We start from the raw sequence: 13,533 nt of genomic DNA, 5'->3' as shown, positions 1-13,533 counted from the left end.
CAAAGCTTTCGGACGCGGGCAAGATCTGGGGTCACTGAAAATGCACGGTGAGCAACGAGAAGTGTTTCATTTCTCGAAGGTTGCAACATGCCGGGGTCGTTTAAGGTTTTGTTCGTGTTCTTTTTTTAGTGTGTGTGTTTGTTGTGTTGTGGAAAAGTGTGCTGTGTATGGTGTACGGAGACGAAAACAGTGATGGCCGAAGGAGGAAGGCAGTTGGACCGGTGGAAAGAGAGACTTGATCAGCCCCTATGGAACGGGAGATCGACAAGAGAATTGGCGATGGCGAGAGGATCGAAGAGAGCCGGTGGAAGGAGCGGAGAAGAAAGACCAACGGAGAGAGAGCGATTGAAAGAGACCTACGGGAGAAGAGAAGCTGCGAGACCGGCAGAAGGTCGGGAGCCCGACAGCAAGGCGAGCGGCGGAGAGAGAGAGCGACGACGAGAGAGGCGGAGAGAGAGAGCGACGAGCGGCGGCAAGAGCGACGAGCGGCGGAGAGAGCGACGAGCGGCGGCGAGAGCGACGAGCGGCGGCGAGAGGAGCGAGCGACGGAAGAGACAACGGTGAGAGAGAGCGACGGAGACGACAGAGCGGGATAGAAACAATGAAGCTAGAGAAAGAAGAAGGATCGAGAGCGACAGAGGAAACAGTGACGGCGGAGAGAGCGATGAGTAACTGAGGAGAGAGCGACGAGCGACGAGCGACAGAGGAAAGAGGAGACAGCGACGGAGGAGAGAACGGAGTGTGATTGAACGGAGAGAAAAGTGACGATGAGAACGGTTGAGTGTTAGACGGAGGGCGGAATGCACCGAAAAATTGTTTTTTCCTGTTGTCACGTTATTTTTTAAAATTACATATTAGTATTGCTATCGATCGGAGAGACTGACGGGTGACGATCTGGAAGTCGAACTGAGTTCATTGCTTGTGACATTTTGTACGTGATTGATTTTTCAAATGGTTGCAGTATTTTGTGCGTTTTTTTTTAAAGTCGTAGTTCTGTTCCGGTTTGGTTTTCTTTGCCATAGAGATGCATTTATTAGTTATTATTGTATGGCTTTTTTGTGATAGGAAAGCGTGATTGAATTATTTTTTTGTGCTGTCGATGCGTGAATTTTGTTCGTATAGATTTATTTTGTTGTGGATATTTTTGACGATTGCTTTGTTTTGTCCTGACTGCTCGGCACGTGCACGTGTGAGATATTTCCTGACGAGTAATTTTTTTTTGCTGATGTGAGTTATTTGATATGTTTTTTTATGTTTTTGAATGAATTTTGTCGTTGTGTTGCCGCAGTCGGGGACGACTGCGAGTTAAAGAGGGGGATGTCGCGTGGTCAATGACCACGCTATGTGATACGTCTGGTATGTAGTCCAACCGGACGTACTGTATGACTGTGCCGGCCTAGCCGGGTATATAAGCGTAGAGCATCGGACTGATCGGGGCTGTTCCCTGGCTGTCCTTGGCTGTCTAACAGTGACTGTACTAGAATGTAGTATTAGCAATACACTCCTTATCCTTCTATGTTACAATATCACGTAGAACGCACCTGGTCTCGTCAGCTCCCAGAAGTTAAGTTACGTCGAGTCCCGTTAGTACTTGGAAGGGTGACCGCTTGGGAATACGGGATGTCGTTGGCGATGGATAGTTTCTTTTCAATCACGATGGTTACCAGTCCAATTTCGTAGATGAAACATTTCAATGCCTTAGAGATAGGTTCAATTCATCTATAAGAATGATTCTGGATCAATTCCATTGAGAGTTTGTCAAATTTTATCGCGTTATTAATCGTGATGGTTACCAGTCCAAATTCGTAGATCAAAAATTTCAATGACATAGGGATAGGTTCAATTCATCTATAGGAATGATTCTGGATGAATTTCATTGCGAGTTTTTTAAAGTTGATCGCGCTTTTTATTCGCGATGGTTACCAGTCCAAATTCAATGAACAAACATTTCTGTCACTTGGAAGTGATTTTCTATTTATCCATTGGGACTGGGAGGGTAAATTTTAATTTTTGAATGTCAACGGCCATATCACGTAGAACGCACCTGGTCTCGTCAGCTCCCAGAAGTTAAGTTACGTCGAGTCCCGTTAGTACTTGGAAGGGTGACCGCTTGGGAATACGGGATGTCGTTGGCGATGGATAGTTTGTTTTCAATAACAAATTTCTTGACATTTTTTATCAATCACGATGGTTACCAGTCCAATTTCGTAGATGAAACATTTCAATGCCTTAGAGATAGGTTCAATTCATCTATAAGAATGATTCTGGATCAATTCCATTGAGAGTTTGTCAAATTTTATCGCGTTTTTTAATCGCAATGGTTACCAGTCCAAATTCGTAGATCAAAAATTTCAATGACATAGGGATAGGTTCAATTCATCTATAGGAATGATTCTGGATGAATTTCATTGCGAGATTTTCAAAGTTGATCGCGCTTTTTATTCGCGATGGTTACCAGTCCAAATTCAATGAACAAACATTTCTGTCACTTTGAAGTGATTTTCTATTCATCCATTGGGACTGGGAGGGTAAATTTTCATTTTTGAATGTCAACGGCCATATCACGTAGAACGCACCTGGTCTCGTCAGCTCCCAGAAGTTAAGTTACGTCGAGTCCCGTTAGTACTTGGAAGGGTGACCGCTTGGGAATACGGGATGTCGTTGGCGATGGATAGTTTGTTTTCAATAACAAATTTCTTGACATTTTTTTTCAATCACGATGGTTACCAGTCCAATTTCGTAGATGAAACATTTCAATGCCTTAGAGATAGGTTCAATTCATCTATAAGAATGATTCTGGATCAATTCCATTGAGAGTTTGTCAAATTTTATCGCGTTTTTTAATCGTGATGGTTACCAGTCCAAATTCGTAGATCAAAAATTTCAATGACATAGGGATAGGTTCAATTCATCTATAGGAATGATTCTGGATGAATTTCATTGCGAGTTTTTCAAAGTTGATCGCGCTTTTCATTCGCGATGGTTACCAGTCCAAATTCAATGAACAAACATTTCTGTCACTTTGAAGTGATTTTCTATTCATCCATTGGGACTGGGAGGGTAAATTTTCATTTTTGAATGTCAACGGCCATATCACGTAGAACGCACCTGGTCTCGTCAGCTCCCAGAAGTTAAGTAACGTCGAGTCCCGTTAGTACTTGGAAGGGTGACCGCTTGGGAATACGGGATGTCGTTGGCGATGGATAGTTTCTTTTCAATAACAAATTTCTTGAAATTTTTTTTCAATCACGATGGTTACCAGTCCAATTTCGTAGATGAAACATTTCAATGCCTTAGAGATAGGTTCAATTCATCTATAAGAATGATTCTGGATCAATTCCATTGAGAGTTTGTCAAATTTTATCGCGTTTTTTAATCGCAATGGTTACCAGTCCAAATTCGTAGATCAAAAATTTCAATGACATAGGGATAGGTTCAATTCATCTATAGGAATGATTCTGGATGAATTTCATTGCGAGATTTTCAAAGTTGATCGCGCTTTTTATTCGCGATGGTTACCAGTCAAAATTCAATGAACAAACATTTCTGTCACTTTGAAGTGATTTTCTATTCATCCATTGGGACTGGGAGGGTAAATTTTCATTTTTGAATGTCAACGGCCATATCACGTAGAACGCACCTGGTCTCGTCAGCTCCCAGAAGTTAAGTTACGTCGAGTCCCGTTAGTACTTGGAAGGGTGACCGCTTGGGAATACGGGATGTCGTTGGCGATGGATAGTTTTTTTTCAATAACAAATTTCTTGGCATTTTTTTTCAATCACGATGGTTACCAGTCCAATTTCGTAGATGAAACATTTCAATGCCTTAGAGATAGGTTCAATTCATCTATAAGAATGATTCTGGATCAATTCCATTGAGAGTTTGTCAAATTTTATCGCGTTATTAATCGTGATGGTTACCAGTCCAAATTCGTAGATCAAAAATTTCAATGACATAGGGATAGGTTCAATTCATCTATAGGAATGATTCTGGATGAATTTCATTGCGAGTTTTTCAAAGTTGATCGCGCTTTTCATTCGCGATGGTTACCAGTCCAAATTCAATGAACAAACATTTCTGTCACTTTGAAGTGATTTTCTATTCATCCATTGGGACTGGGAGGGTAATTTTTCATTTTTGAATGTCAACGGCCATATCACGTAGAACGCACCTGGTCTCGTCAGCTCCCAGAAGTTAAGTAACGTCGAGTCCCGTTAGTACTTGGAAGGGTGACCGCTTGGGAATACGGGATGTCGTTGGCGATGGATAGTTTGTTTTCAATAACAAATTTCTTGAAATTTTTTTTCAATCACGATGGTTACCAGTCCAATTTCGTAGATGAAACATTTCCATGCCTTAGAGATAGGTTCAATTCATCTATAAGAATGATTCTGGATCAATTCCATTGAGAGTTTGTCAAATTTTATCGCGTTTTTTAATCGCAATGGTTACCAGTCCAAATTCGTAGATCAAAAATTTCAATGACATAGGGATAGGTTCAATTCATCTATAGGAATGATTCTGGATGAATTTCATTGCGAGTTTTTCAAAGTTGATCGCGCTTTTCATTCGCGATGGTTACCAGTCCAAATTCAATGAACAAACATTTCTGTCACTTTGAAGTGATTTTCTATTCATCCATTGGGACTGGGAGGGTAATTTTTCATTTTTGAATGTCAACGGCCATATCACGTAGAACGCACCTGGTCTCGTCAGCTCCCAGAAGTTAAGTAACGTCGAGTCCCGTTAGTACTTGGAAGGGTGACCGCTTGGGAATACGGGATGTCGTTGGCGATGGATAGTTTGTTTTCAATAACAAATTTCTTGAAATTTTTTTTCAATCACGATGGTTACCAGTCCAATTTCGTAGATGAAACATTTCCATGCCTTAGAGATAGGTTCAATTCATCTATAAGAATGATTCTGGATCAATTCCATTGAGAGTTTGTCAAATTTTATCGCGTTTTTTAATCGCAATGGTTACCAGTCCAAATTCGTAGATCAAAAATTTCAATGACATAGGGATAGGTTCAATTCATCTATAGGAATGATTCTGGATGAATTTCATTGCGAGATTTTCAAAGTTGATCGCGCTTTTTATTCGCGATGGTTACCAGTCAAAATTCAATGAACAAACATTTCTGTCACTTTGAAGTGATTTTCTATTCATCCATTGGGACTGGGAGGGTAATTTTTCATTTTTGAATGTCAACGGCCATATCACGTAGAACGCACCTGGTCTCGTCAGCTCCCAGAAGTTAAGTAACGTCGAGTCCCGTTAGTACTTGGAAGGGTGACCGCTTGGGAATACGGGATGTCGTTGGCGATGGATAGTTTGTTTTCAATAACAAATTTCTTGAAATTTTTTTTCAATCACGATGGTTACCAGTCCAATTTCGTAGATGAAACATTTCCATGCCTTAGAGATAGGTTCAATTCATCTATAAGAATGATTCTGGATCAATTCCATTGAGAGTTTGTCAAATTTTATCGCGTTTTTTAATCGCAATGGTTACCAGTCCAAATTCGTAGATCAAAAATTTCAATGACATAGGGATAGGTTCAATTCATCTATAGGAATGATTCTGGATGAATTTCATTGCGAGATTTTCAAAGTTGATCGCGCTTTTTATTCGCGATGGTTACCAGTCAAAATTCAATGAACAAACATTTCTGTCACTTTGAAGTGATTTTCTATTCATCCATTGGGACTGGGAGGGTAAATTTTCATTTTTGAATGTCAACGGCCATATCACGTAGAACGCACCTGGTCTCGTCAGCTCCCAGAATTTAAGTTACGTCGAGTCCCGTTAGTACTTGGAAGGGTGACCGCTTGGGAATACGGGATGTCGTTGGCGATGGATAGTTTGTTTTCAATAACAAATTTCTTGAAATTTTTTTTCAATCACGATGGTTACCAGTCCAATTTCGTAGATGAAACATTTCCATGCCTTAGAGATAGGTTCAATTCATCTATAAGAATGATTCTGGATCAATTCCATTGAGAGTTTGTCAAATTTTATCGCGTTATTAATCGTGATGGTTACCAGTCCAAATTCGTAGATCAAAAATTTCAATGACATAGGGATAGGTTCAATTCATCTATAGGAATGATTCTGGATGAATTTCATTGCGAGATTTTCAAAGTTGATCGCGCTTTTTATTCGCGATGGTTACCAGTCAAAATTCAATGAACAAACATTTCTGTCACTTTGAAGTGATTTTCTATTCATCCATTGGGACTGGGAGGGTAAATTTTCATTTTTGAATGTCAACGGCCATATCACGTAGAACGCACCTGGTCTCGTCAGCTCCCAGAAGTTAAGTTACGTCGAGTCCCGTTAGTACTTGGAAGGGTGACAGCTTGGGAATACGGGATGTCGTTGGCGATGGATAGTTTGTTTTCAATAACAAATTTCTTGACATTTTTTTTCAATCACGATGGTTACCAGTCCAATTTCGTAGATGAAACATTTCAATGCCTTAGAGATAGGTTCAATTCATCTATAAGAATGATTCTGGATCAATTCCATTGAGAGTTTGTCAAATTTTATCGCGTTATTAATCGTGATGGTTACCAGTCCAAATTCGTAGATCAAAAATTTCAATGACATAGGGATAGGTTCAATTCATCTATAGGAATGATTCTGGATGAATTTCATTGCGAGATTTTCAAAGTTGATCGCGCTTTTTATTCGCGATGGTTACCAGTCAAAATTCAATGAACAAACATTTCTGTCACTTTGAAGTGATTTTCTATTCATCCATTGGGACTGGGAGGGTAAATTTTCATTTTTGAATGTCAACGGCCATATCACGTAGAACGCACCTGGTCTCGTCAGCTCCCAGAAGTTAAGTTACGTCGAGTCCCGTTAGTACTTGGAAGGGTGACCGCTTGGGAATACGGGATGTCGTTGGCGATGGATAGTTTGTTTTCAATAACAAATTTCTTGACATTTTTTTTCAATCACGATGGTTACCAGTCCAATTTCGTAGATGAAACATTTCAATGCCTTAGAGATAGGTTCAATTCATCTATAAGAATGATTCTGGATCAATTCCATTGAGAGTTTGTCAAATTTTATCGCGTTATTAATCGTGATGGTTACCAGTCCAAATTCGTAGATCAAAAATTTCAATGACATAGGGATAGGTTCAATTCATCTATAGGAATGATTCTGGATGAATTTCATTGCGAGTTTTTCAAAGTTGATCGCGCTTTTCATTCGCGATGGTTACCAGTCCAAATTCAATGAACAAACATTTCTGTCACTTTGAAGTGATTTTCTATTCATCCATTGGGACTGGGAGGGTAATTTTTCATTTTTGAATGTCAACGGCCATATCACGTAGAACGCACCTGGTCTCGTCAGCTCCCAGAAGTTAAGTAACGTCGAGTCCCGTTAGTACTTGGAAGGGTGACCGCTTGGGAATACGGGATGTCGTTGGCGATGGATAGTTTGTTTTCAATAACAAATTTCTTGAAATTTTTTTTCAATCACGATGGTTACCAGTCCAATTTCGTAGATGAAACATTTCCATGCCTTAGAGATAGGTTCAATTCATCTATAAGAATGATTCTGGATCAATTCCATTGAGAGTTTGTCAAATTTTATCGCGTTTTTTAATCGTGATGGTTACCAGTCCAAATTCGTAGATCAAAAATTTCAATGACATAGGGATAGGTTCAATTCATCTATAGGAATGATTCTGGATGAATTTCATTGCGAGTTTTTCAAAGTTGATCGCGCTTTTTATTCGCGATGGTTACCAGTCAAAATTCAATGAACAAACATTTCTGTCACTTTGAAGTGATTTTCTATTCATCCATTGGGACTGGGAGGGTAAATTTTCATTTTTGAATGTCAACGGCCATATCACGTAGAACGCACCTGGTCTCGTCAGCTCCCAGAAGTTAAGTTACGTCGAGTCCCGTTAGTACTTGGAAGGGTGACAGCTTGGGAATACGGGATGTCGTTGGCGATGGATAGTTTGTTTTCAATAACAAATTTCTTGACATTTTTTTTCAATCACGATGGTTACCAGTCCAATTTCGTAGATGAAACATTTCAATGCCTTAGAGATAGGTTCAATTCATCTATAAGAATGATTCTGGATCAATTCCATTGAGAGTTTGTCAAATTTTATCGCGTTATTAATCGTGATGGTTACCAGTCCAAATTCGTAGATCAAAAATTTCAATGACATAGGGATAGGTTCAATTCATCTATAGGAATGATTCTGGATGAATTTCATTGCGAGATTTTCAAAGTTGATCGCGCTTTTTATTCGCGATGGTTACCAGTCAAAATTCAATGAACAAACATTTCTGTCACTTTGAAGTGATTTTCTATTCATCCATTGGGACTGGGAGGGTAATTTTTCATTTTTGAATGTCAACGGCCATATCACGTAGAACGCACCTGGTCTCGTCAGCTCCCAGAAGTTAAGTAACGTCGAGTCCCGTTAGTACTTGGAAGGGTGACCGCTTGGGAATACGGGATGTCGTTGGCGATGGATAGTTTGTTTTCAATAACAAATTTCTTGAAATTTTTTTTCAATCACGATGGTTACCAGTCCAATTTCGTAGATGAAACATTTCCATGCCTTAGAGATAGGTTCAATTCATCTATAAGAATGATTCTGGATCAATTCCATTGAGAGTTTGTCAAATTTTATCGCGTTTTTTAATCGTGATGGTTACCAGTCCAAATTCGTAGATCAAAAATTTCAATGACATAGGGATAGGTTCAATTCATCTATAGGAATGATTCTGGATGAATTTCATTGCGAGTTTTTCAAAGTTGATCGCGCTTTTTATTCGCGATGGTTACCAGTCAAAATTCAATGAACAAACATTTCTGTCACTTTGAAGTGATTTTCTATTCATCCATTGGGACTGGGAGGGTAAATTTTCATTTTTGAATGTCAACGGCCATATCACGTAGAACGCACCTGGTCTCGTCAGCTTCCAGAAGTTAAGTTACGTCGAGTCCCGTTAGTACTTGGAAGGGTGACCGCTTGGGAATACGGGATGTCGTTGGCGATGGATAGTTTGTTTTCAATAACAAATTTCTTGAAATTTTTTTTCAATCACGATGGTTACCAGTCCAATTTCGTAGATGAAACATTTCAATGCCTTAGAGATAGGTTCAATTCATCTATAAGAATGATTCTGGATCAATTCCATTGAGAGTTTGTCAAATTTTATCGCGTTATTAATCGTGATGGTTACCAGTCCAAATTCGTAGATCAAAAATTTCAATGACATAGGGATAGGTTCAATTCATCTATAGGAATGATTCTGGATGAATTTCATTGTGAGTTTTTCAAAGTTGATCGCGCTTTTTATTCGCGATGGTTACCAGTCCAAATTCAATGAACAAACATTTCTGTCACTTTGAAGTGATTTTCTATTCATCCATTGGGACTGGGAGGGTAATTTTTCATTTTTGAATGTCAACGGCCATATCACGTAGAACGCACCTGGTCTCGTCAGCTCCCAGAAGTTAAGTAACGTCGAGTCCCGTTAGTACTTGGAAGGGTGACCGCTTGGGAATACGGGATGTCGTTGGCGATGGATAGTTTGTTTTCAATAACAAATTTCTTGAAATTTTTTTTCAATCACGATGGTTACCAGTCCAATTTCGTAGATGAAACATTTCCATGCCTTAGAGATAGGTTCAATTCATCTATAAGAATGATTCTGGATCAATTCCATTGAGAGTTTGTCAAATTTTATCGCGTTTTTTAATCGTGATGGTTACCAGTCCAAATTCGTAGATCAAAAATTTCAATGACATAGGGATAGGTTCAATTCATCTATAGGAATGATTCTGGATGAATTTCATTGCGAGTTTTTCAAAGTTGATCGCGCTTTTTATTCGCGATGGTTACCAGTCAAAATTCAATGAACAAACATTTCTGTCACTTTGAAGTGATTTTCTATTCATCCATTGGGACTGGGAGGGTAAATTTTCATTTTTGAATGTCAACGGCCATATCACGTAGAACGCACCTGGTCTCGTCAGCTCCCAGAAGTTAAGTTACGTCGAGTCCCGTTAGTACTTGGAAGGGTGACAGCTTGGGAATACGGGATGTCGTTGGCGATGGATAGTTTGTTTTCAATAACAAATTTCTTGACATTTTTTTTCAATCACGATGGTTACCAGTCCAATTTCGTAGATGAAACATTTCAATGCCTTAGAGATAGGTTCAATTCATCTATAAGAATGATTCTGGATCAATTCCATTGAGAGTTTGTCAAATTTTATCGCGTTATTAATCGTGATGGTTACCAGTCCAAATTCGTAGATCAAAAATTTCAATGACATAGGGATAGGTTCAATTCATCTATAGGAATGATTCTGGATGAATTTCATTGCGAGATTTTCAAAGTTGATCGCGCTTTTTATTCGCGATGGTTACCAGTCAAAATTCAATGAACAAACATTTCTGTCACTTTGAAGTGATTTTCTATTCATCCATTGGGACTGGGAGGGTAATTTTTCATTTTTGAATGTCAACGGCCATATCACGTAGAACGCACCTGGTCTCGTCAGCTTCCAGAAGTTAAGTTACGTCGAGTCCCGTTAGTACTTGGAAGGGTGACCGCTTGGGAATACGGGATGTCGTTGGCGATGGATAGTTTGTTTTCAATAACAAATTTCTTGAAATTTTTTTTCAATCACGATGGTTACCAGTCCAATTTCGTAGATGAAACATTTCCATGCCTTAGAGATAGGTTCAATTCATCTATAAGAATGATTCTGGATCAATTCCATTGAGAGTTTGTCAAATTTTATCGCGTTTTTTAATCGTGATGGTTACCAGTCCAAATTCGTAGATCAAAAATTTCAATGACATAGGGATAGGTTCAATTCATCTATAGGAATGATTCTGGATGAATTTCATTGCGAGTTTTTCAAAGTTGATCGCGCTTTTTATTCGCGATGGTTACCAGTCAAAATTCAATGAACAAACATTTCTGTCACTTTGAAGTGATTTTCTATTCATCCATTGGGACTGGGAGGGTAAATTTTCATTTTTGAATGTCAACGGCCATATCACGTAGAACGCACCTGGTCTCGTCAGCTCCCAGAAGTTAAGTTACGTCGAGTCCCGTTAGTACTTGGAAGGGTGACAGCTTGGGAATACGGGATGTCGTTGGCGATGGATAGTTTGTTTTCAATAACAAATTTCTTGACATTTTTTTTCAATCACGATGGTTACCAGTCCAATTTCGTAGATGAAACATTTCAATGCCTTAGAGATAGGTTCAATTCATCTATAAGAATGATTCTGGATCAATTCCATTGAGAGTTTGTCAAATTTTATCGCGTTATTAATCGTGATGGTTACCAGTCCAAATTCGTAGATCAAAAATTTCAATGACATAGGGATAGGTTCAATTCATCTATAGGAATGATTCTGGATGAATTTCATTGCGAGATTTTCAAAGTTGATCGCGCTTTTTATTCGCGATGGTTACCAGTCAAAATTCAATGAACAAACATTTCTGTCACTTTGAAGTGATTTTCTATTCATCCATTGGGACTGGGAGGGTAATTTTTCATTTTTGAATGTCAACGGCCATATCACGTAGAACGCACCTGGTCTCGTCAGCTCCCAGAAGTTAAGTAACGTCGAGTCCCGTTAGTACTTGGAAGGGTGACCGCTTGGGAATACGGGATGTCGTTGGCGATGGATAGTTTGTTTTCAATAACAAATTTCTTGAAATTTTTTTTCAATCACGATGGTTACCAGTCCAATTTCGTAGATGAAACATTTCCATGCCTTAGAGATAGGTTCAATTCATCTATAAGAATGATTCTGGATCAATTCCATTGAGAGTTTGTCAAATTTTATCGCGTTTTTTAATCGTGATGGTTACCAGTCCAAATTCGTAGATCAAAAATTTCAATGACATAGGGATAGGTTCAATTCATCTATAGGAATGATTCTGGATGAATTTCATTGCGAGTTTTTCAAAGTTGATCGCGCTTTTTATTCGCGATGGTTACCAGTCAAAATTCAATGAACAAACATTTCTGTCACTTTGAAGTGATTTTCTATTCATCCATTGGGACTGGGAGGGTAAATTTTCATTTTTGAATGTCAACGGCCATATCACGTAGAACGCACCTGGTCTCGTCAGCTTCCAGAAGTTAAGTTACGTCGAGTCCCGTTAGTACTTGGAAGGGTGACCGCTTGGGAATACGGGATGTCGTTGGCGATGGATAGTTTGTTTTCAATAACAAATTTCTTGAAATTTTTTTTCAATCACGATGGTTACCAGTCCAATTTCGTAGATGAAACATTTCAATGCCTTAGAGATAGGTTCAATTCATCTATAAGAATGATTCTGGATCAATTCCATTGAGAGTTTGTCAAATTTTATCGCGTTTTTTAATCGTGATGGTTACCAGTCCAAATTCGTAGATCAAAAATTTCAATGACATAGGGATAGGTTCAATTCATCTATAGGAATGATTCTGGATGAATTTCATTGCGAGTTTTTCAAAGTTGATCGCGCTTTTCATTCGCGATGGTTACCAGTCCAAATTCAATGAACAAACATTTCTGTCACTTTGAAGTGATTTTCTATTCATCCATTGGGACTGGGAGGGTAATTTTTCATATTTGAATGTCAACGGCCATATCACGTAGAACGCACCTGGTCTCGTCAGCTCCCAGAAGTTAAGTTACGTCGAGTCCCGTTAGTACTTGGAAGGGTGACCGCTTGGGAATACGGGATGTCGTTGGCGATGGATAGTTTGTTTTCAATAACAAATTTCTTGACATTTTTTTTCAATCACGATGGTTACCAGTCCAATTTCGTAGATGAAACATTTCAATGCCTTAGAGATAGGTTCAATTCATCTATAAGAATGATTCTGGATCAATTCCATTGAGAGTTTGTCAAATTTTATCGCGTTTTTTAATCGTGATGGTTACCAGTCCAAATTCGTAGATCAAAAATTTCAATGACATAGGGATAGGTTCAATTCATCTATAGGAATGATTCTGGATGAATTTCATTGCGAGTTTTTCAAAGTTGATCGCGCTTTTCATTCGCGATGGTTACCAGTCCAAATTCAATGAACAAACATTTCTGTCACTTTGAAGTGATTTTCTATTCATCCATTGGGACTGGGAGGGTAATTTTTCATTTTTGAATGTCAACGGCCATATCACGTAGAACGCACCTGGTCTCGTCAGCTCCCAGAAGTTAAGTTACGTCGAGTCCCGTTAGTACTTGGAAGGGTGACCGCTTGGGAATACGGGATGTCGTTGGCGATGGATAGTTTGTTTTCAATAACAAATTTCTTGAAATTTTTTTTCAATCACGATGGTTACCAGTCCAATTTCGTAGATGAAACATTTCAATGCCTTAGAGATAGGTTCAATTCATCTATAAGAATGATTCTGGATCAATTCCATTGAGAGTTTGTCAAATTTTATCGCGTTTTTTAATCGTGATGGTTACCAGTCCAAATTCGTAGATCAAAAATTTCAATGACATAGGGATAG

General features: G+C 38.9%; 23 pseudogenes; all 23 read left to right on the top strand.

The window, feature by feature from the left end:
- Positions 1-1,513: 1,513 nt before the first annotated feature.
- LOC124317093 lies at positions 1,514-1,630 on the top strand (annotated as a pseudogene).
- Positions 1,631-2,016: 386 nt separating this feature from the next.
- LOC124317313 lies at positions 2,017-2,135 on the top strand (annotated as a pseudogene).
- Positions 2,136-2,548: 413 nt separating this feature from the next.
- On the top strand, positions 2,549-2,667 carry LOC124317311 (annotated as a pseudogene).
- Positions 2,668-3,080: 413 nt separating this feature from the next.
- On the top strand, positions 3,081-3,199 carry LOC124316970 (annotated as a pseudogene).
- A 413-nt stretch (positions 3,200-3,612) lies between these two features.
- Positions 3,613-3,731, top strand: LOC124317310 (annotated as a pseudogene).
- A 412-nt stretch (positions 3,732-4,143) lies between these two features.
- LOC124316968 lies at positions 4,144-4,262 on the top strand (annotated as a pseudogene).
- A 413-nt stretch (positions 4,263-4,675) lies between these two features.
- LOC124316967 lies at positions 4,676-4,794 on the top strand (annotated as a pseudogene).
- A 413-nt stretch (positions 4,795-5,207) lies between these two features.
- LOC124316966 lies at positions 5,208-5,326 on the top strand (annotated as a pseudogene).
- Positions 5,327-5,739: 413 nt separating this feature from the next.
- LOC124317030 lies at positions 5,740-5,858 on the top strand (annotated as a pseudogene).
- A 412-nt stretch (positions 5,859-6,270) lies between these two features.
- LOC124317054 lies at positions 6,271-6,389 on the top strand (annotated as a pseudogene).
- A 412-nt stretch (positions 6,390-6,801) lies between these two features.
- LOC124317309 lies at positions 6,802-6,920 on the top strand (annotated as a pseudogene).
- Positions 6,921-7,332: 412 nt separating this feature from the next.
- Positions 7,333-7,451, top strand: LOC124316965 (annotated as a pseudogene).
- A 413-nt stretch (positions 7,452-7,864) lies between these two features.
- On the top strand, positions 7,865-7,983 carry LOC124317053 (annotated as a pseudogene).
- A 412-nt stretch (positions 7,984-8,395) lies between these two features.
- On the top strand, positions 8,396-8,514 carry LOC124316964 (annotated as a pseudogene).
- Positions 8,515-8,927: 413 nt separating this feature from the next.
- LOC124316993 lies at positions 8,928-9,046 on the top strand (annotated as a pseudogene).
- A 412-nt stretch (positions 9,047-9,458) lies between these two features.
- LOC124316963 lies at positions 9,459-9,577 on the top strand (annotated as a pseudogene).
- Positions 9,578-9,990: 413 nt separating this feature from the next.
- Positions 9,991-10,109, top strand: LOC124317052 (annotated as a pseudogene).
- Positions 10,110-10,521: 412 nt separating this feature from the next.
- Positions 10,522-10,640, top strand: LOC124316991 (annotated as a pseudogene).
- Positions 10,641-11,053: 413 nt separating this feature from the next.
- Positions 11,054-11,172, top strand: LOC124317050 (annotated as a pseudogene).
- A 412-nt stretch (positions 11,173-11,584) lies between these two features.
- On the top strand, positions 11,585-11,703 carry LOC124316962 (annotated as a pseudogene).
- Positions 11,704-12,116: 413 nt separating this feature from the next.
- On the top strand, positions 12,117-12,235 carry LOC124316989 (annotated as a pseudogene).
- A 413-nt stretch (positions 12,236-12,648) lies between these two features.
- On the top strand, positions 12,649-12,767 carry LOC124317308 (annotated as a pseudogene).
- Positions 12,768-13,180: 413 nt separating this feature from the next.
- Positions 13,181-13,299, top strand: LOC124317307 (annotated as a pseudogene).
- The last annotated feature ends 234 nt before the right edge of the window (positions 13,300-13,533 follow it).

The sequence above is a fragment of the Daphnia pulicaria genome, unplaced genomic scaffold (assembly GCF_021234035.1).
Source record: "Daphnia pulicaria isolate SC F1-1A unplaced genomic scaffold, SC_F0-13Bv2 h1tg000057l, whole genome shotgun sequence".
Lineage (NCBI taxonomy): Eukaryota > Metazoa > Arthropoda > Branchiopoda > Diplostraca > Daphniidae > Daphnia > Daphnia pulicaria.
The sequence above is the reverse complement of the archived record's forward strand: the minus strand, read 5'-3'. Positions and strand labels throughout refer to the sequence as shown.